The sequence below is a fragment of the Lepisosteus platostomus genome, chromosome 3, assembly GCF_059453375.1.
Source record: "Lepisosteus platostomus isolate fLepPlt1 chromosome 3, fLepPlt1.hap1, whole genome shotgun sequence".
Taxonomy (NCBI): Eukaryota; Metazoa; Chordata; class Actinopteri; order Semionotiformes; family Lepisosteidae; genus Lepisosteus; species Lepisosteus platostomus.
Window position 1 is genome coordinate 29542927 of NC_142613.1, and position 24547 is coordinate 29567473.

Sequence of the window (24547 nt, forward strand, 5' to 3'; positions counted from 1 at the left end):
CTTCAGAAGTTATTTTAATGTTTAGTAATTAGATATAATATACTTTGTGTTACATTTTAACATGTTTTTCGTCATTGCTGTGATGATGAAACTCTATAAACTTTAGAAGGGCCTATTTAACTTCAGGCTATATGCCTTTACAACACAGAAGAACATACTGTTAGAAAATGTCAATTACATGGCATTCAATCTGGTCATAAGTGAAGCAATATCAGCAAATTCCTTTGAAAATCCCTTGTGCCTCCATTGTGCCTCCATTGTGCAAACAATGCAAATGGCACATCAGCATGTGTTGTGTATTTGACATGAATATTCTTTGCCCACTGTGCAATCCCTACAGTAGCAGTAGAAGAGACAATTCTTGCCTTATTCTGGAAACCAGTCCATATAGTCTACAAGCTGGATAGGAGACCTACTGGGAAAAGTTTGCAGCTGGGAGAGGTGTTAGTGGAGCCAGCAGGCCCCATGTCCTATGTGGGTCCTAATGCGCCTGTATAGTGACGAGAACACTATACTGTATACTGTAAAAAGGTACTGTCCTTCGGATGAGATGTAAAACCGAGGTCCTAACTCTCTGTGGTCATTAAAAATCCCATGGCATTTCTCGAAAAGAGTAGGAGTGTAACCCCGGTGTCCTGGCCAAATTTCCCATTGGCCCTTACCAACCATGGACTCCTAATAATTCTCATCTATGAATTGGCTTCATTACTCTGTTCTCCTCTCCACTAATAACTGCTGTGTGGTGAGCATTCTGGTGGACTATGGCTTCTGTCGCATCATCCAGGTGGGGCTGCACATTGGTGGTGGTGGAAGGGAGTCCTCATTATCTGTAAAGCACTTTGAGTGGAGTGTCCAGAAAAGTGCTATGTAAGTGTAAGCAATTATTAATTATTATTATTAAGTAGCACAAAACCCACCTTGGGCACCTTCTTCAATACAAGGATATTCATGTGACAGAGTTTTGGGTTCAGGAGGCTGTATCAACTTTAAACTGACTGACACATCTAGCATCGACTTGTAATTACCATTTCAATTACAATGGTAGTGACCACAATGTTTCAGTTTCTCTGATGAAAACTAAAACATGGTCATCAAAAAAGTGTTGAAATGTAAGTGCTGAAAGACGAATGTCCAATGACATGATGTTGAAGTACCACACAAACATAGGGGGGAAGTGACTGCTTTAATAAAAACAACAATCAATTAACCTACATTCAAAACAAGATCAACATTTTAAAGAGAAAAAGACACTTATTTAGTCTTAATAAGCAGGAATGCAAAATAAATGACACCTTTAAAACAACATTGCTGATCAACAACTCATCCTGATTTACATCTAGAGTTGCCACTGTACCTAGTGAGTAAGAATATACATATACAGACTGGTCACCCACAACCGGAAATAATATGGAAATCTTGTGGGGGGAAACGACACTCTGAGAAGATATGCAACATGCAACAAGATATGCAACATCCACTTGGATGCTTCAAATTACTCTAACATACATACCTATGAAAAGGAGAAGTCTGGTGCACTTCATTGCTAATTTAGGGTAACATTAAATATAAAGCTTCTTTAAATTGATAAATCTAATCAATCTCACTGATAAAAGATTACAGTAATGAATGTAATTGGATTTGATAGAATGACAAGGTATAATTTAATTCACATGTAATGTATTTTATTGTTCAAATTCTGTGTACAGTTTGAAAATTCCTCCCAGTTTTGATATTTCTCTTTTAAAGTTGTAAATTGAAAGTTATCAATTCTGCTTAATTTATTACACAACTTAAAATCTGATCTTAGTTAATAAGAAACAACAATTCTGCAATAAAACATAAAGATTTTAATTTTTATAATACTGAATATTGCTTGTTGAGTATATATTTGTACTCTTTTTAATTGTAAATTAACATTAATCTTAAAATTTATTATATCACACATAAGTAATGTGCTATGGAATATTCATACAGAGTTTTTATAAAACATTAAAAAATTATAATGTTTCTCTTGTGAGTTCTTTATTTATTTTTCAATGTACAGTGTACTAAGATACAGCACTCTTTGCAAGGTCACGAATTTGCAAAGACTAAATAAAATAAAAAAGCACAAATCATTAAAGTATAATCACAATTGACTAAGACTAGATTATCACTTATGATTGAAACACAATATTAATTTGCTGGTTGCCTTCAACAGCCTCTGGGAAATGCATTGCAATGGTTTAACAATTTAAAAGACAAGCAAAACTACAAAAGGTACAGTGTACCAGATATACATAATATCAAAAATATCCCCAAGGGTTTTAAGGGTTTGTCATCCCATGTATGCGGACTTCAAGTCACTGTGTATAATTACATTTCTCATCATACGTCTTATCTGAAAAGACTATACTATGGCAAAGGTGTGTATGTACAGCTGTGTAACTCTATTGAAAAACTGCCTATTTGAAACACGTTTACACAACCCCACAACTGCCACACAAGCCACTAACAACGTGACCAATTACTGCAAATATCAGAGTAAACTTTACTTACCGCTGTCTACATTTGCCTGGAGCTTCTCCTCACCAAGTTAACACACTGATGTGTCCTGACTCCTTTTTGCAACTTTATTCAAGAAGTACAGTATAAAACAATACATGCTTGCTTGTCAGAGTACTGGCCAACCCATAAATCAACTGTGATCTCAAGGGAGGTGAAATACTGACGCAATATAGAGCAAAGGGTGGTGTATTTTTCAGAAAGTTATGATGCAGCTGTGAAAAACGTTTCTTAGCCTGACTGATGAAATGCACAATCTATAATCACAGATGTCAAATAATCACAAACTTCTCCAGTCCATGTTAGCATCTTCCAGGAGTGTGACTCTTGTTTTCCAGCTATACTGTATGAGCACCACACCTTCAAAAACACAAATACAGCCAGGGCCATCCCATGGGCGGTTACTGTCTACAGCCCAGAAGAAATCTTAACTATGTATTTATATAAAACACAATTTTAAGACCACTAGAAATTACAGTATTCTTTGGTTTGGCACTTGCATAATTTTTTTTCCCTCTCCGTTTATGAAAACCCTTAATTTACAAAAAGCTCCAACACAGTGCAAAAGAAGAGTAACCCAATATGGGAAAGGCAACAATTATTTGAATGAGTCATTCAAGAGATTTTCTTTTTCCAGGTCAACTCAGCTGGAAATAGAGGGGGGTATTTCTGTATTGTTCCTTTTTGCAGTGTGCTTAGAATGTTGAAAGTGCTTCTTTCATTGAGAGAGCAGAACACTCTCTCAGATGAAACTTGTTTAACAACTCTTGAGTGGAGGGTTTCCCAGAGTGAAAGAGTGCAGGAGAGGCTGAGAGGGAACTGGTGCCTGCTGATTAAGACCAGGAGGCCCCTCAGTTTTAACAAGCCAACAGCAGGAAATGTAAGGAGCTTGCTAACAGAAATAAATACCCAGCATGAGTTTTGTTGTGAAATTTATCAGAGCCTGTGGCATAAACAACATCTTCATGAGTTTTTCTTAATTCTTACACACCACACATTATTAGCATTCAAATATTGTTTTGCTGGATACTTTCCCATATACTTAGTGAAGCAGTGATGCTACTGTATATTTCAACACTTTGTTCTTAATTTAATCAATTAGTCTTGCAAGAAAAACAAAACACAGAAAGAACTTAGTTTTTTTTAATTTTAGACTTTTGTACCAACTGATAGTTGGGCAGAAAAGTAAAACGTTTAGGACTCTTCTACTGAATTAAGTGCATAAACCTTCATTTTTAGACACTGGGGAATGCTTCTAATTCATCTCCTTCACCTTAGGTGTGTGCACTGCCTGTGAATAAAGTAACTGACATGCACATTCAGTATAGCCTCTTTCCAGAAAACACCAAGCCCCACTCCACAAGGGAAAACATCTTTCCTCCTAAGAAAGTCTTTAAAATTAGTCCCAGCCATTTCTATGAGTAAAATCTTGCTTTACACTGATGATCTTAATGTAAGAGATAGTGTGGGACACTTCTGCACATAATAAATTGAGGAACAAGTAATAGGTTTATTCCATGCTGAAACACAACGATTCGGCTGTGAGGCCTTCTTCAGGTTTGAGGGACTGTTGTCTTTGTACGGCTGCTGTTACTGTATGTTTCAGTCCTTCAGTGTTTCTCGGTTATAGGGTTGATTTTTTGGTATTTGAATATGGACTGGAAAATCTAAACTGTCCCACTGTGTACTAGTGAATATGGAACAAATAAATATGAGTTAAACATTGCAAACTTAAGCTGTCCCTGTTGAGTATTTACACGCAGTTCCATGAATAGAAAAAAAGCCAAAAGCATGTGATTTAATGAGTACAATGAAAAGCCTTCTTAGTCCAAAAACATTATCAGAATTTTCCAGTAGTAATTCTTTGCTTTTCTAGGATGCTGAGCGAACGTCTTCATCAGCCTTTAACTTTTTAACAATTTGGAATTAAGTTTAAATAATTGTAAATACATATCTGCCATCTTTTCTGAGATCATATGCAGAGATTAAAATTGGCAAACTTTAGCTGGAAAACAAGAAGCTTGCATGCCATAAAGAAGTTGCTTTTATAAAGACTTTTATGAAGACAAACTATAAAATTAAAGGTTGCCAAAATACTTTCCTTTCTTCTTAGTTTTACTTAACTACAGTAAAATGCTTTTGTATTTCTTTCTGTATCAAGAAGCCTTTCAGAACAGTTGGCATTTCACCTTTCTAGTAACTGGCTACACTGACAAGCCCTCATACAGTATGAAGAGCAAAAAGCTAAAGTTTATCAGTTCTGGATTCCCAAATGCCTTAATCAGTAAATTAGTTGACTTGGAGCATAGGGTGAGCCATATAGTGCGGAAAGCGCAATTTGATTAGCGACTGGAGTGTCACTACCTAGCTGCAACTCTCCAGGTTGGAATGCATGATTGAAAGAGCAATGCTAGGATTCAAGGCATCATGAGTTGGCTAGGATGTTCTCTGCATGCCACAACAGCAATTCATGTGACTTGCCAGGCTGCCAATATGAGATGCAGTACTCCTCCAGATAGATGGTGTTACACTAAGACTCTGCAATGGTCACTGTACAGTATGTCAGATGACTAATTGGTGTGTTTGAGGAGTACATATATTTTCAATTTTCTCCACACACAATATGCACTGTAATGTGATTAATTTAAAAATCCACATTGGACACAAATAAAAACAGAAAAATGTTAGGCATATATAAACTTTGTAAGCATTAATAAACACTAATTTTCAATTTCTTTTCCTTCTCCAGATGTATTATTTTCTGATTTTCACTGTGGCTACTCGATAGAACATTTTCATGCTATAGTGTTATATAGCCTATATAGGCTTCTATAGTGGAAACATTTTGGAGTGTACAAACACAAGCTCTGTTTAGGTCTTTCCATATCTTTATGATTTTCTTTAGTGAACTCTGTCTCATGTTTTCAAAATACAGCAGAGCACAATTGTTGAAATACATCCCGTTTAACAATATTTGTTATGTTGAAAACTTACTGTACATAGATTGTGCTGCTTGAGTGCTTCCATCGTTTCCAAAAACACTGCAATACTTAGGTGAGCATGAGTGCTAGATACTTTAATGCCCTAAAATAAGTTTTATTGTGCTCCTGTTTATATTATGCTTGGCTTAGGACAAAACAATCACGGCATCCATTCCTGAATGTTAAAGTACCATGTTCATTCCAGGTATAGCCACACAGAACACATCAACCCCACATTCAGTGCACATGATCCAGTGCTATGAAAACCAAATATTGAATTGCTGATTATATGGCAATAAATTTTGGGTCCCAAGATGTGACCCCTTGTAACCAACAAAAAAGATCCTTAATTAGAGATGTCCCTGAAACACAACATACATACAGATGCAGCCATTCAAAGTGTGCGGTACAGACACATAACGCAGATAATTGGCTGCGGTGTCGCGTATCATGACGCAAGATGACGCGGTACGTGATTGGTTGACCGACAGGGGCACTCGTGGTCCGTTGGTCTGTCGTAGAAAGACTTACTGTAAACGTCTTTACTGTGCCCGTTGTAGATATTGAATTTTACCACTGAAGGGAAATCTTAGTAGCTGAGCATAAAAAGAATAGGAAAATACTGTAACGCGTGTGAAGGCCATAAACGATATTAATTTTGGAACATAAACATACAGTATATAGCTGGTCTTGGTACTTTAAAGAAACAAATACACACCAGTATTCCATTTCTCCCTAAACATTTTAAGCTTCAAAGTCTTTAACTAACGTGATACCGGAGTCAACAAGCATACTTTTAGAATTTGATTAATAGGGAATATAATATGGAATCGCGTATCTAAAGAATTTAATAATGGTATGATTATATTCGTGTACTGCGACAGGGCTGTGTAGGGCTGTTTCGCCTCCCTGTTCATGCAAGTTGTCTTGTAGCCTACTGGTCTACGTGCGTGACTAACAACGCACAGGTTGTGTGTTCGAATCCAGCTGGTGCTGGACTTTTCTTTTAACAAACATTTCTTCAAAAAAATAGAATAGCGATATTATGGACAATCAATTGACTTTTATATTTCAAAATATCGCAACATGATCGATTCTAAGTCATTTTTGATAACAATGAATAGTCACCTTCTTCCCTTCTGACAGCGGTTCCTGCTTCTATTGTGTGTGTGTGTGTGTGCAACAGAGTAAATTTTTATAGAGAAATGGAGGCTGGACAGTATGCGTTACAATATAAACATTTATATTGATTTAAATCGTGTTCTGATTTAAATCGCAAACGCGTGTTTAATTATGTGTTTTTTAATCATAATCAGGCTAATGCATTTCTACATTTTCTGTATGTACCAGCTTAGAGGTTCATACAGAAAGACAGCTTGTGTTTAAATTGAGTGTAAGGTAATTTATGCTTCTAAAGTCATGGTCAGCATTTATTATTGTACTGTGCTGTAAACTTTTTCTGTGCCTAGTCACATTATTTTATAGCGTTTTTATTGCGTTATTAAATCCGGTGGCGCAGTGTGTTAGTTTCCTGACTCCCATGTCACATGGTCTGTGATTGAATCCCATGGAACTATGACTTTATTTTTTAACAAACATTTCTTTGAAAAAATGAAACGTTTCCCTTGGTCAGAGATTGAATAAAACCTCACTCGCACCAAACAAATTTATATTTCTAAATATCACAACATGATCGAATTTAAGTCTTTTTAATAACAATTAATAGTCACCTATGCGTTACAAAATATACATTTATATTGATTTGAATCGCGCTTTGATTTAAATCGTAAACGCGTGTTTAAATATATGTGTTTAAAGGCGATATACTGTCTAAAAGCGCTGATTCCTATGGAGTGTGTTCCCCCGGGGATTCAAAAAAATTATTTTAAATAGGCTGATAAAGCTTAGACTACTGTAACTGTATTCTAGCCTGTATTACAACAGAACATTGGACAATGCAACATAAATTGCAAAAATGCACTTGGAATCTGTCCAAGCCCTCCAACAAAAATTATTTAAACTGCGACACTGATCATTCATCTCTAAATAAACTTTATTTTATATAGCGTTTTAAGCGAATAGGTAATTAGATTGCTCATAAACCTAATCGCTTTTTCTACATAAACACAGTGTGATTGCTCTCTGAAAATGCTTTTCCTTTATATTTAGGCTCAGATTTCAACTATAGATCGTATTATTATAAACTTTCTTGGAAAAATGTATTTTATGTAAACCATGTTTGCTATTAATTCATTTAGGGCTAAAATACGTTCATTGTCTTCCAATCGAGTCGAGTTGACATTGGAAGCTTGCCACACCCGGACTGTTAAACCAACGCATTAGCACGTCAAAGCCCATTGAGGGTATTGAGCCAGTATTGGCTTTAGTATTCCCCCCCTCTCCCCTCAATTCAATTCAATTCAAGGTGTTTTATTTGCATGACAGATGGGTACAAGCAGTGTTGGGTATGTATATTGTAACGCTTACGGCCGACTGTGTAAGAGCCGGCGTACCAGAGCAGCGCACCGAGGGAGCGTCTGCATTTATAACTTAGTTTTTAAAATTAGTCAAGCAATATGAAGCATCTCCTTTTACTTTTAAGTCCCTTAAATACATTGAGCACAGCTTTCTCACCACTTAAGATTGCTTTTGATACCATCCTTACACAAAGCAGAAGGGAAATCTTAGTGCCTGAGCATAAAAAGAATAGGAGCATACTGCAACGCGTGTGAAGTCCATAAACGATATTAATTTTGGAACTTAAACATACAGTATATGGCTGGTCTCGGTACTTTAAAGAAAACATACACACCAGTATTCCATTTCTCCCTAAACATTTTAAGCATCGAAGTCTTTAACTAATGCGATACCGGAGTCAACAAGCATACTTTTAGAATTTGATTAAAAGGGAATATAATATGGAATCGCGTATCTCAAGAAATTAATAACGATATAATTATATTCATGTTGCAAAAGAACTGCAACGGACATAAAAACTCCCTTGCTTTTAACAGAGCGTTCCATAATTTCTAACTACGAAAATGATTTAAACTGCGACACTTATCATTCAACCAGAGCTCGAAATATCACAAGGATCCTCTAGAGCACAGCAAAGACTGTATTAAAAGAATCACGTATCTCAAGAAATTAATAAGATATAATTATTGTTTTTATGTCCACTATAACAGACAATCTCCTTTGCTTTTAACCGAGCGTTTAATAATTTCCTAAAATGAAAATGATTTACTTTATTTCCCTCACGGGATCAATAAAAGTATCTATCATCTGTCTAAACTATGGGACAGAATTCTGGGGTCTCCCCATACCAGAGATTATGGTAGGGCTTCAGAATGGTGATTGGCCAACCAACAAAAACAACCATATAAACATAATACCAACCAAAAACATAGATAACGACCACAATACAAAATCAAATATATCAAACCATTATACTCTCGCCAATTCCTCCAATTATCATAATCCCACCCCTTATGCAAAACCAAACCCTCCTCCCATCCCAGTTTATCCTCTTTATCATCCTCAAAATCTACCTCGATTTTCAACTTAAAGCATTACTGCTTACTGGGTTTTTGAGGGGGGGGGGGGGGGGAGGTGTCTTTCGCTGGCAATCTCGCCTGCTTCCACTACTCAACCCCCTCTCTGCCGGAGTGCTGGCTGTGACCAATTAAACCGGTTTCACAGGTATTCAAAGTAGGAAGTACAGTGTTAAGTGGTAGCTGGGCTACTCCCTCAATAGAATCGCTTTAACATGCTAATGCGTTGGTTTAACAGTCCGGGAGTGGCAAGCTTCCAATGTCAACTCGACTCGATTGGAAGACAATGAACGTATTTTAGCCCTAAATGAATTAATAGCAAACATGGTTTACATAAAATACATTTTTCCAAGAAAGTTTATAATAATACGATCTATAGTTGAAATCTGAGCCTAAATATAAAGGAAAAGCATTTTCAGAGAGCAATCACGCTTTGTTTATGTAGAAAAAGCGATTAGGTTTATGAGCAATCTAATTACCTATTCGCTTAAAACGCTATATAAAATAAAGTTTATTTAGAGATGAATGATCAGTGTCGCAGTTTAAATAATTTTCGTAGGAGGGCTTGGACAGATTCCAAGTGCATTTTTGCAATTTACGTTGCAATTTAGAGCTTTCTGGCAAGAGGAGACACCCAAATTATAATGTAACATGCCACTGTTTGTGCATGAACAAAGTTATACTGCAATTTTCCTTAGATATGCGATTAAAAAAAATTTTTTTTTGAATCCCCCGCGGAACACACTCCATAAGCATCAGCGCTTTTATACAGTATATCGCTTTTAAACACATATATTTAAACACGCGTTTACGATTTAAATCAAAACGCGATTCAAATCAATATAAATGTTTATTTTGTAACACATAGGTGACTATTCATTGTTATTAAAAAGACTTAAATTCGATCATGTTGTGATATTAAGAAATATCAATTTGTTTGGTGCGGGTGAGGTTTTATTTAATCTCTGACCAAGGGAAACGCTTCATTTTTTCAAAGAAATGTTTGTTAAAAAATAAAGTCATAGTTCCATGGGATTCAATCACATTTATACATTTTAGAAACGTTTCATCCATACAAACACCACAAAACTATTCTCGATTGTATTTCTGAATGGTATGTTACACTTAGTTCACTGTTTTAAATACATCTAATTAAGAAAGTTAAGTGTTAGCATAAACTATTAGCAATAATATTAAATTTAGCACTGTAATAAGTTGTTGCACTTTCCCCCGCATCTTGTAAAAATATATTATCATTGTTCAAATATACATTAAATCTGACTATCATATAATAAGTTAAATACAAAACTAAAGAAAAAATAGGGTTAAATATAATTCAAAATATTTTGCTAACAATGTTAACTGTTTATAAATAATAAATTGTATTAACTAAAGAGTAGGATGGCACAGTTGTTAGTATGCTTTTTGTTTTGTTTTGTTTTTCATAAATACAACAGTAGTACCTGATGTCTCAGTGGCTTTCAAAATTAAATTATGCATGCAAACCTGTGAACTAGAAAGATAACTAAGATATCCATCCATTTATAATGGTGGCAAAGTGGTTAGCATTGCTATCTTGGAGCACTGGGGTCCTAGGATCAATTCCTGCCATCCTGTGTGTGTGGGGTTTGCATGTTCTCTCTGGGTTACATGGTTTTCTCCATATGTGTGATATGACTCCCTCTCGCACTCCAAAACATACTGGTAAGTTAATTGGTTTATGGGAAAACTGGCCCTGGTGTGTGTGTGTTTGTGTCTGTCTGTCCTGTGATGGACTGGCGCTATGTCCAGGGTGTATTCTGCCTTGTGTCCGTTGCTTACTGGGATAGGCTCCAAATCCTCTGTACTGGATAAAGAGATTAGAAATGGATGGAAGTAAAGGCACTGTGTGGATGGAACTATACACAGTGTTAGAAACCCACTATGAAATGGCAGCATCTCACTGAGAATAAAATATTTTATAGTGCTGGCTTAAGGAAACAGCCTTTCCACATCAGTATCCATACCTAGTTATTTAAACAAATTGCCTCTAATTATAAACATCTTAATATGCTGGCTCTGTGGATCCGCATCAGCTATGTTTGCCCATTTCTTCAATTCATGTGCATCCAACACACAGTTCAACGCTAGCAACTACACAAAATCTAAAATACAATCCCCATTTCAGTATCTATGTAAACATACAGTCTGTTAACTTCATCATCTTCATCAAAAGTATGCCTAACCCCATTAGGAAGTGTTCTTGTTATCAGTGTATTCCTCAGCTATCCCAAAATTATCTTCTTCTTACCAACATCTCTAGTCTTTTATCCTGCAATAACTCAGCCAACACTTAAATCTCCAAAAGCTGCTTGTGTTAATTTCTTGAAATCACAAATATCATGTGTAAATACTGGCCATGTAATACTCTGCATTGTGGAATAATAGTTTATTTTAAAGGGAACTAGAGAAACTAAGAACTAGAGAAATCAAGAAAGGCTTTTTTTCTAGAATTAATAAATGCACATCCTGTTCACTGGGGAAATTAAATCCACACCGAGCAATCTTCAATATGTTCAGAATATGACAGCGAGAATCCTATCAGGGATGCATTACACCTGTTTTCAAGTCCTTGCATTGGTTATCTATCAGGTTTCGAGTCAACTTCAAAATCCTCATCCTCATTCAGTACCTACAGTATATGGCTTATTATCTGTCTACTCCCCACCTTTGTCCGTCTGACTCTGGTCTTCTAGCTGTCCTCAAGAACATCTACATTCTGTGGGTGACAGGGTCTTCTCTAGCTGCACCCCAGAGCTCTCAATTTGTATTCCCAGTGATATCAGTCACGTACCCTGAGTGCATTTAAATCTAACCTCAGAACCTTTCTTTTCAGAAGACTTAGTGTCTGTGTCTGCTTCATTTTCTAATTTTGGTAGCACCTCTAACTGCTTGTCTTTCTTATATGTATTTACTTTGTAATCTGTGGTCCTTTTATCTGTTTTTATATCTACTGTATTGCTTTGAGATGCCACTTTTAAAGGTGATATATAAAATAAAGTTTTTTATTATTGTTATAGAGAAACATGATCAGTTTTCCCTGGTTCAGATAAAAAGATCTAAAGCATACTAGTTTGTCACTCTTCTCATTCCCTTTGCTAAATAACTTTTCATACTAATCTGATCAATCTAACTGCCTGTTTTCTGTGCTTTCTCTATCCTGCTAGATTTGCAATTATTCTGAAAATTTTCTTCTTGAAATAACTCATTTCTAAATACCTTTTTTCACTGTTAACATCTTGCAGCAACTCTGCTACAAAATATACACTTAGCACAGTTCATCCTGCTACCAACATTGAATAAAAAAAATCTTATGATTTCTATATTTATGTCTTTATTTAGTGGTTTCATTAGTGACAAAGGCTTAACTTTCTTGGAAAAATGTATTTTATGTGTTGCGGAAAAAACTGACTTGCTTTAACAAAATATGTTTACAAATCCTTTCACCTGGCAATCTACATGAATGCCCAACTATCTGAGAAGCCCTCCATGAAACCATAGTTGCTATTAATTCATTTAGGGCTCACTGACAGAATTGCTGTTTTGTATGCATGCTAATTTCTGATTCCTCACTCTGTTTCATGTTTATAGATAAGACTATTGATCGCGAAAGGAAATTGATGTACATGTTTGCATGTTCTTTTGTAACATACACCTTTTTGTGATTTTTTTGTATATCTAAGCAAGTGTTCCTGCATCCCTCTTCTGCACTATAGGCATGGCTTTTTTTCTGTTTGCTCCATTTCTAAAACTTTTTGCTCATGTGCATTTTTGTATTTTTTTACACCTCTAGCACTTTAACTTCCTGAATTTTCATTTGCCTTAATTTGTAGAATGAATTTGAGTTTTAGCCTTAAAAATCTTAAGTTTTCACTATCTTTTGTTTCTTGTCCTACAACTGTTATTATTGATCACCGAATTATTGTACTTGACATTACTTCATTCAGCCTTTCCTGAACATCTATGACAGGCAGAGAGAGTGCTGTTTCTGGTGCGATCTTTTGCAGCTGACATTTCACTGTTTTAAACGAACAAGAAATTAGATTGCTCATAAATCACTTATCCTATATAAATACAGCGTAATTGCCCTCCGAAAATCCTCTTTTTCTTGGTCGTTTCAGAGACCTTGATCAAAACTGATTTTAGATGTCAGAAAGGATTTATTTTCTCTGTATTTCCTACATTGCTTTGTCGAGATTTTAACTTTATATTTAGGCTCAGATTTCAACTGTAAATCGTACACTAATTAATAGCAGTAAATACTGATGTTTTGCTCCCTCTTACCACAAAAATATATATGTTTTGTAGCTGGGATGAACTTTATTTTGTACGCGTAGCTACTACCATTCGGACACGAAGCGGTTAAAGATGGCGGCAAATCAGACACCCAGAGAGGGTCTTCTCATCTTCTCGCCTCCATAATTAAAATGCCAAATAGGAGTGGCTTAAGCGACATAAACAGTCGTGTAACTGACAGTTTGAGGTAGCCTATCGTGTAAATTTTGCTTTGTTGCTGATAGGTTAAGCTTTCGAAACTCTGCCCCAAAGTCATGTGACTGATTTTTCGCCCTGTTTCGTTGGTTAAACGCAATGATCACAAGCACCACCATGGTAACTGAGATGTGTAGTTTTTAATTCCGTTTGAATTATAACTGTACGTACTGTCTTCATATTTGGCCAGGGCTTTAAAGAGAAGGCGCGCCAAAAAATTTCGGTGCCATCGTCTCCGTTTTAAAGGTACCCCCGTGCTGGAAGAATTTGACCTCGGAACGTTAGCCCAGCGTACTCCTAGGTACTGTAACTGTCGTGTGGATAGTTTCACAAGAATCAGACAAATGTTTAAGCATCGCTTGTTCTAGATAAAACTGCAAAAAAAACAAAACAACAACCCATAATGTACTTCTTTGCGGCTCTGTTTGCCCAAATCATATATTCACAACGTGAAATCTAGAAAATAATATTACGTAACCAAAATCCGCAATATGGAAACAGAACCTGTGTAATTGTTGATAAATGATGTACTCGTAACATTTTTACAAGACGAACTACAACATTTAAAAAATGACTTGTATGTTCTTGATATCTCTAATCAATCCACGGGGACATTGTTAAAAGCAGAGTCCCAGCACAAAACGAAACTAAAACGCATACCGTTTCGCGCTTCTTATTAGTTGCTCAAAAGTAATTTGACCATATGAAATGCATAATATAAACCTAGAAACATATACGTGAGCAGTATTTACGCACTGTAGTATCGGTCGGTGTTAAGACATACCTCTCAAATACTATAAATCAAGTTAAAAATATCTCAAGACCGATTCTGGTCATAATGAAACCATGTTTCGTGTATGTTTTCTTTAAAGTACCGAGACCAGCCATATACTGTATGTTTAAGTTCCAAAATTAATATAGTTTATGGCCTTCACACGCGTTGCAGTATGCTCCTATTCTTTTTATGCTCAGCTACTAAGATTTCCCTTCAGTGGTAAAATTAGATATGAATATTCAATACTTAAACGGGCACAGTTAAGACATTAAATATACATATACATACTGTATACAGTACAGTTTGCATACGGTAATATATTTTTGTTCCTAAATCAATCTCTTTTATGAGCATGTGAAAGGCATGGTGAATCACTGTACTTTGCATGATTGGAAACAAATGCGTGATTGCGAAATGCTGTGGTGTTACTTTTACAAAGACGGTCAATGAAAAAAAGAATGTTGACCAGGGCAATACTTTGAGTTTACACTTACAGCTTGTCCAAGGTCATTCATTATTAATACTATTAGTAATATCTTCGTTAAAGACTGATGGCCACAGCTCAAACATGAGAGGTTGAGCTTTATTAGCTCCACCTTGCGGAAATTCCGGATACTATTATTTTGCTTGTCGTATTATAGGAGAATTTACGGTAACTAGCGGTATTTACCGGTAACTCGCGGTATTTACCGGTAGCTTGCGGTAGACTGCGTACAGCGTACCAGAAAATAATGCGGTATCGCCCACGCATTTTGAATGGCTGCATCTGTACATTTCTAAGAAGGCTTTCCCATTCAAATGCTTTGGGGAATCTGTCTTAAAAGAAGACAGAAGATAGAACAGACCTAGTATTGCCCTGGTCACAAGATTACAGACAGTTAGAATGTCCTGCCAGTGTTTATACTCATTCATAAATTCACATGGCATGGTTAAAAATGCATAACGGAATTTAAATGCACTGTGCACAAACTACCTTGGGTAATGCATCAAAATGATAGTAGAAGCTATGAACAGCAAATCATTTTATTAATCCCAAGGGTGATAAGAACATCACTGCAGATTCACCTTTAGGTCTGAAGTGGGATGAAGTGGTAATAATAAACTTTATTTTAGATAGCATCTTTAAAGGTGGCTTCTCAAAGCGCTTTACTGAACAACAACAACAACAACAACAACAACAACAATAAAAGAAAAGGAGCAAAAAGGCAGTGTTGTTAACTTCTGTCCCACTGTGCCAAATTGAGTATCTTAGTCAAAGATAAAATATAGTTAATAGAAAATCAAGCATTTTTGATCCAGAACTGTACCAAACTGAGGTATTAAGCAAAAATTACCATTATCAGCTAAAAACAGCCCTTCACAAAATAATAGCACCAGAGAAAACACATTAATGGCAGCTTATTGAAGTTATTGCTGCCTTAGGTTATGGTACATTCAAAGATTTTAAACTGGAATTTTAAACCAGGATTGAATTTACTTTTCTGTCAAATTCAATATGAATGTGCAAGAAAGAACACTATACAATGCACAAGTTTCTGAATAATGACAACACACTATTGCTGATTTCTTTAGGTACACCCTCCACCTTCTGCAAAGATTAAAGGCATTACCAACACTCATAAACACTGTTTGCCCTATTTATTTATTTATTATGTTTTGAGCTCATCCCAGAATTTTAAATAAAACCCTATTAAAGATAACCAGGGACATTATATGATGTAATTTATAGGCACATTTTTGCCAAGTAGTTCAGTGACTGATAAAAACAGGAGCTGAATTAAAGTATGCTCATTGACTCAGGTTGACCCATTTTCCACTAATATACTGTAGATGCTCGTTAATGAGCTGTTCCATTTAGCTAATTGTACAGAATGACCAGAGCATGCCCACTTCGTGGTGCTGATGAGCAGGTGTGAGGTAAGGTCACAGATGGAGAGAAGCACACAAATATGAGCCACGAGATGGCAGCACAGGACTAGTTCTTATGATACCAAGCTATGTTCATTTGCTCTACGGAACTGAGAAGTGAACACAAGATAAAGTGTCCACCTCAAAACAAATGTTGATTGAAACCTCCAGCACAACAAACAGAAACCAAATGAATTACTAACAACAGATGTACACTTCATACAGTATAATGCCTGCAAATGGTGTGCACAGACATGTATGAACAGCTATTAAAAGCAGAGATTTTCCAGTAAATTTCATGTCACATACATTCACCAATCGAAAATAAAACATCTGACTCTTAACACTACATCTCTAACATTACATTAAAAACAATTTGCTTTCTGCCTTCTTTCCTGCAGGAAAATCTTTTTGTTCAGTGTGTAACATTTTGAAAGTTGGTACTGTAGTTCAATTGAAAGTTGAAATGAAATTCAATTGAAATTCAATTAAATTAAATATAATTTAGAGACCAGTAAATTACAATAGCAGCCCTAAAGAAAAATGGAAAAACCTGCTAAAGCCCTGTGCTGAAGCCAAAGCATTCTGATAAAATGTTGGATATTGATTTTCTTTCTCAAAATACACTCCTTATGACCTGAACATAATCTTAGTGCATCCTGATCCAAATAGGAGTAACAAACAGTCTGGAGAGTAACAATGTTTTTTTTTTTATCATACAGTACCTGGCCACACATACGTATTAATAGGTTAAATGTTATTTATGTCATAAAGTGATGACAAAGCACACATTTTCAGATTAAGAATGTGAGCAATCACTCACAAGGAGTTATATGTATGGACATTAATTAGCTCTTGTCCAATCACAATGCTACAGAAAAAGTACAGTAACTGTCTCACAACTTTTCATTCATATTAGATAAGATACAATAACTTGAATAAAATTCAGTTCATTAATGTGACCAACACCAACCAAAGAAACAAAAACATCACAGATTTAAGGGTAAAGTGACTTAGAGAACTGGGAGCAAAAAGAGAAGGGATCTTACCTGTAGAGTTAGAGCCCAAAGGTGTTCCAAGGGTTAACCATGAAAAGGGATGGAAACATTAAAAGAATAAATAATCTGTGTTATGGTAGTATATTCCTTATACTATAGAACTGTACAGAAAAAAATCAATTTAATGAGGATTTAAATAAAAACTAGTTTAAAGAGCTAAAACGGTTAACCAATTGAAGTGTCAAACCAGTATCCCATTATAGCATAATCACTAGTTTTCCTTTAATTTTTTTAGGAATTTGATGGATGAGATGTTAATCCTAGTTTGGAAACACCCACGCACTGATGACAGTAAATTATTGTGTGCTGAAAAATTTGTGGTTATACAATCCCCAAAATCCTCCAACATGCCAGATAGAGATCTCTGCTGATTCCTTCATCTCTGGCCTCTCCCAGGTGACTCAAGTAACAGCAACAAATAACAACAGCCCAGAGAAGCTTCTTTTATCTTTTTGATATTCAGGGCACACAGCCTCAGACTCCATAGTGGAGGCTGTAATTGCATCTCCAGCCGCCAAACACTGCCACCACACCAGACTACCACAGGATGAGTTCCAGCAGTGCTGCGGTTGTGGGGGCGACAGCATCGTGGTTGGCTCTCCTGAGAGCCAAGCCACAGCTGCTCACTCATACACACTGGATAAATCCATAGTGGTCTCTGAAGTAGGTGACAATGGTAAGCTAATATTACAGGAATTCAAAGGCTTCATAAAAGTATCTTGACAGATTGTCTCCCTGTCCCTCCACAACCACCCCCTTTTTATGAAAATGTTTAAACTTTTATAGGTTTTGGTTTTCTTTAACTTTTAAGTTTCACTGGTGGTTTTATCAGGGCAGCTGTCACACTGTAGTTTCAAGGATAAAAAGTTCAGCGTTTACAGCATGGAAAAGATGTCTAGGGGCTATGATCCACAAATTTTCTGTGGGCATAGACATCTTCTGGTTGGGGATCAAATCTTGTGAACTCCAAAGTGTCTCTCTGCCAGAAGTGCTGTCAGATTCTTAGTGGTTAGTCTAAAATAATGAAATCCTTACATTTAATAATTTGCATTGAAGATATTATATATTATGTAATCAAAGATGCTGAAATGAGGGAGATCATTATAAGCTTCTTAGAATTAAGTCAACTTCATAAATTAATCACTGATCCAGAAAAGAAATATAAGTATAAAGATATAAAGATATAAGATGTTGCATCTGAGAGCAAGGCAGTAAGCATTATTTTACTGTGCCTTATACAAGGCTAAAGGAAACTAGTTTATGCAAAAAATGACTTCCTCATAGCATTGGATATATATTATTAATAAAGAATCCCAATATGACTTAACAACTGATAAAATAATGTGATAATATGATAAATATTACATATATTATTAGCAAATGACCATATTGTAGTTATCAAAGTATTGTTCCTTTTTAATGTCGGAAAGGATTTTAGCACTATTGAAATTATACATATTGCAGCCCCTAATAAATGGATTCTAATCATGTGTTCCTTTCAGCAAGCACCACGTTCTAATTCTGTTCAGTTTCTTTGATGAAAAGCCCATTGGAACAAACCTTACAGAGCAAAGTACTTATTTCCTCAGACAAGATGTATACACAAGGCAATTATTTTCCAGGATTTTTGGATAATTTTCAGAATCCACTGTTTCATTGGCGACAAAAGGGACCTCATAGTACTGCACCTGAGTGACTAATGAGAAACACTTTTCATTATACTATCAACCTGTGTAAGTTTAATGACAATAAAGTTGAATTGAAAGTTGAATTGAATTGAATTTGGTTGTTAAATTGAACAATTCTAAATTCATGAAGCCAGTGAAACATTTGCATCCTTAATATCCTTGCTGAAAGTATCTTTAATCAATAAGTGTATTGCTGATTCCAAAACGACACACACAGTACAGAGAGAAGAGGACTTGCTATTTTTTTTCAGCAATTAAATAAGATAAGAATACATGGGAAAAGATAAGATGCAGGGAGAAAATATAAATATTAAACATGTTCAATTTCTTGCAAAAATGTTGGATTTTAGATTTTGAATAACAGTCTTTTAAAATAATAAAGAAATCTTCATTGTTTTCAAGTGTAATAGTGCAAAGCCTAACTCTTAGGGTCAGATATCTCTTCAAATTCTTCCAATCTTAGTACCATTCTGCACTTAAGACTGGAATCTATATTGATGTTTATGAGAGAACTATATGACTAAACCACAAGAACCAAGGCAAGCTGGAAAAGCCTGGAGCCAGTGATATGAATACAAATACAACCTTTAACCTCACTGCATTACAATTTATGCATCAGATGGCTGCTGAAGTTGCAGAATATTAAAAAGAATGACTGAAATTATGGCTAAACTTCCATCATACTCAGTTTGAATGATTTCTGCTAAGTTTATAATTAAATGTATTTTTAAATGCATTCAGTAAGAGAGCGAGGTCTGTTTTGTTCTGGCTTACAATAACAAGCAGAGTTTTAGAACCTAATGGAATCTGTATCTGTAATCTATATTTATGAATATAACAGCAATGCAAATCCCTTTAAATAGGACTGGACATCTTAAAAAATCAATTCCAATATTTCACATGCCTTTCCCAACAACATTCAATCAAATACTTTATAAACGCTAAGATGGGACTCTTCTGGCAGTAACAGAGCACAAATCCCTAAACTAGCACAGGCACTATATGCACTGATGACCATTTTCAAAAACTACTCTTTACGTCTTTGACAGGATGGAAGAATAAAAATCTCCATGGATGTTTATGCAGTGGAAACTGACTCCATCAATTCTGTATACTTATGTGAAAATGGAAATCATAGCACTCCTTTCAAAATTTCTCTTCACATATTGCACAAAATAATACAAAGGATTAAGCAAACATCTTAAACCAATATCCATCCATCTAAGATAACAAGACTATACTTTCAGACGCAAATAAAAAGCACTGACACTAATGATTTCCTAGAGGTTTCATTAACTGGCTTAGCAGTCACACACACATTTACCCCAAAGCTATTGCCATACATACAGTACAGCTTAAAAAGAAGCAAAAGAATCAAGATATAAATAACATTTTTTTGTTTTTCTTAAGGCTTACACTAGCTAATTTAACACTTTTAAGATTCAGTTTTCAACAAAATGTGACAGATTCAAATCAAAACAAAAATGTTCATTCACAAATGAAATAAAGTCACAATACTTTATTTCATGGAAGATCCAATTCTGGTTGTTCTGTACCCCTTGTCTGTTCACTTGCATGTAGCACTGTTATTGCAGTTTACCATTAAAAAAATAGATTTTATAGCCTCTTTCAACACCAGAATCTTAAGGCTTTTTGTAAAAATACACAAAAAGATGCACCAAACTTGTTTTTTTCTGAAAATGCTCTAAAATGAACAGCCAAAACAATCCCAAACAATCCACACGCATACTGTAAAGTCAACCAGCTTTTTACAAGGGATATTGTCTGAGATTCTTCAACATGGCTGGTAAAACCACTACAAATAATCAGAAAGATAAGTCTTACCAAGATAAGCTTATGATATTAAGTATATCTTTTACAACACTCATAAATAAGTTATTTCAAGATATGTTAAAAAAGTGGTTTCTGAAATGTTTGTTTATTCACATATCCAGAGATCTGAATTCCCGCTGTCTTCTGTGTTTTTGTCTTGACCGCAATCAGACTTAATGCTTTGTGTGGCCAGAAAGGTGCTCTAAAAAACAGGTATCATCACCAGCCAGCTACACCATAACTTTCTTTCTCAATCTTCACCATGCTGACGGCTTGGATAAGGGAAGATGAAGGGAGAAAAGTTATTTACTTTTTTATTTCAGGCAAAAATTAAATTACATTAGATTACAGTATGTTGAAGCAGATGCCTAACATAAAATTGTAAAATGAGATCTAGTGATATCTAGTGCACAGAAGAGGCAGAGCCCACAATGCCATTTTGGCACAAACATCTACAGTATCTTCACATGTGACAGGGGCTGGGGTATGAATTTCATATGGATGCTGCTTACATCTAGGTAAGATCATGCCATTTTTATTACTATCTGTCTTTACATCTTCAAAACCATATCCATTTTCCCATGTTATATTTACTGCAAGACTGCAGAAAAAACTTGGTCCTTGATTGGTATCTCAACCTTTAAAATTTACTTGATAAAGTCATGTGTTTGCCATCCAATTCTGCACTGAACCTTAATCCTGTTCTTTTTTCTGTTACATTAGATACACACAGTTAATCTGGTTGTCAGCAAGACTAAAGAATAATCAGATCCTGTTTCAGCCTAGTTAACTTTATCAATTGTTACTTAGGGAGTAAGATTTGCATCTCTATGTTTTCTCACATTCACATTTCTTATAAGTTACTATCTCCTCTGGATCAGTTCTTAGACACTGTGTTGAGCTACAGGCACAGCTACAGTACATAAAATACTGTATATGCTTCTCAGAATATTCATCTAGTCCTAGCAACAGTGAAGTTAATATGTAAATGCCATCCATTATATTAATACTTACATCAAAATTAAGGTCACTGTTCCAATAACGGTCTATTAAACAGGGATTTCTCGTTAAATTGGGATGATTTTATTCTGTACAAAAGCAATAACAGATTAACTGCATACATGACTGTTTCCTTAATTGTACTTAATTGTAGTTTGTAGTTCTGAATGTCTATGATCTTGGAAGATGTGGCCACTGTACAATTTGCATGGAAATTCAATCTGTAGGTGACAGTATTTTTTTTCTTACAGTCATTTAAGTGTATTCAGCCTCATCAAGCAGATAAGTCACTAAAACAGAGAAAGACACTATCTCCTGACAACATGAACTCTGTGTACTAAACCACATTTAAAACAAGTACACTTTCTTAAATGCATATATGTTTTATCTTATCTGTCTTCCTCGTACCTCTGAATTGAAATATATTAGCATTTTAGAGATTGTTTTAAAAACTTGTTGCTATGACTGTTGAACAGAAAGGTGGGCTTGGGTACAGGCTTCATGTTGTTGGAAACTGCTGTCTTTCTCTATTCCTGAAGTTTGTCTGCTTGATCAGATTTAATGCAGCTGAGTCCCTGGATAAATCATCATGTATTGGAAGGAATATATTAGGCTTCCTCCCTCATGTTGTTACATCTTACTTTTTCTGAATTGTTTGGAATGTATTTTTGTGGTTGTTGAGGCCCTATAATACTAATACTTCCCTGACTGGATAGTGTAGCATTCACATACAGTAGCAGCATTGAGAGCAACATCAACTGAAAAGATTAGTTGCTACAGCAATGAAGCCTTTCTCAAAACCTATTTTAATTAGTTATAGCTAAATGAGAACTATCATTTTGGTAAGCTGTAACAAAAAACCAAAATAATAATAATAATAATAATTGCTTACACTTATATAGCGCTTTTCTGGACACTCCACTCAAAGCGCTTTACAGGTAATGGGGACTCCCCTCCACCACCACCAATATGCAGCATCCACCTGGATGATGCGACGGCAGCCATAGTGCGCCAGAACTCTCACCACACATCAGATATCAGTGGGGATGAGAGCAGAGTAATGTACCCAATTCATAGAGGGGGATTATTAGGAGGCCATGATTGGTAAAGGCCAATGGGAAATTTGGCCAGGACAGGCCAGGGATACACCCCTACTCTTTTCGAAAAGCGCCCTGGGATTTTTAATGACCACAGAGAGTCAGGACCTCGGTTTTACGTCTCATCCGAAGGACGGCGCCTGTTTACAGTATAGTGTCCCCGTCACTATACTGGGGCATTAGGACCCACATGGACTGCAGGGTGAGCGCCCCCTGCTGGCCCCACTAACACCTCTTCCAGCAGCAAACTTAGTTTTTCCCAGGAGGTCTTGCATCCAGGTACTGACCAGGCACACACCTAATTAGCTTCAGTGGGTTGCCAGTTGTGAGTTGCAGGGTGATATGGCTGCTGGCTGACACAACATTCAATCAATGTTATGTTTTGCTCCTCTATAGACAAACACTTGCAGCAGGAGAATAACCTGAACAAACCACGCCTAGGTTGCAATAAATGACCTGTATTACACTTATTTCAGATTCAGAGAAACAAATGAATGTTTACTAATGAGAGGTGGCACACCTAGCTTTCTTCTGTTTTGGAAGCTAATTGATCTCATCCAGCCATTGATGAGAAATAGAAAGTCAGAAAAATCCTGGACATATATATACCTTGTATCAGGACTGATTAAGACACATGTCCAGAAAGACTTCTCAGGCTACTGGAAGAAAAAAACGAGGTCAAATGAAAATATCAGTTGGTATACAGTATATTTTACAAAAAGCTAACTCCCTTGTTATGTGCCTAAACAGTTCAAGCTAAACGATAAGAGGCTATTTCCAAGTTTAAGGCCTAGTAAACGGTGCTGAAGAATTGTCTTTTTGGCTGTCAGATTCTAAATAATTTATTATTAATATATTATTTTCACTTATTGCTCTAGTCACATTTTGTTTACATTACTATCTCTACAAATGTACTTTGAAAAAAGGTTATGAATAATATTGAAATAATTTAGGCTATATTTTGCTGGCACACAACAGATATTCTAGTTAGGCTTTGTTTAGATGTTGTTGTTAGTCACAGGCTACCTGGGGATAAAATGGGAATAACGTGTTCAGATTAGAGCTCTATTCTATTCATTGACAAAAGAAAGGTGAACAAAAAGCAGGCAACAGATTAGAAAACTGCTTTTCTCTGTCTCCAGTCACATGACATGTCTGTTTCTAGACAATAGCTCACTAAGGCACCTAGACGAAGAGTGATTTCAAAGTAACAGCAGTATAACCTGCAAACCTGGATGTCAGGAGACAAAGCTCAGAAAACAGAGCTATCCCTCTACCATCACCAGGAATACTTCAGAATACTATTTGTTATGTTTCTTTTCTTTATGCATTTGAATACAGTCTGCTTCCCACCAGCCTGCTCCGTGCTTTATTGTGAAATATGAAATCACTTCTTTTATTGACAAATACCTTGAATTATCAGCATCAGCTACAGCTGGGGAATGGATGATTTTCTCTGTTAGTCATTATCATCAATCATTAATAATAATTTGCTGTCTGACAAAAAATGCTTATATAAAGTATTGTTGTTCCCTCTTTGTCTGGCTTAAAGAACTCTTTGGGCAGTAAGATTACAATTA

The 24547-nt window shown here is 35.8% G+C and overlaps 1 protein-coding gene across 7 annotated transcripts in view; it reads right to left on the reverse strand.

The window, feature by feature from the left end:
* Positions 1–24547, reverse strand: part of sash1a (SAM and SH3 domain containing 1a) — a 498818-nt gene that overhangs the window by 158037 nt on the left and 316234 nt on the right. The window contains exon 1 of one of the 7 annotated variants that reach the window (XM_088625132.1): positions 2539–2650. The exons of the other annotated variants lie outside the window; for them this stretch is intronic. The gene's annotated coding sequence lies outside the window, so the exon portion shown is untranslated. Of the gene's footprint in view, positions 1–2538; positions 2651–24547 lie in introns of those variants that run through there. 7 annotated transcript variants of the gene reach the window in all.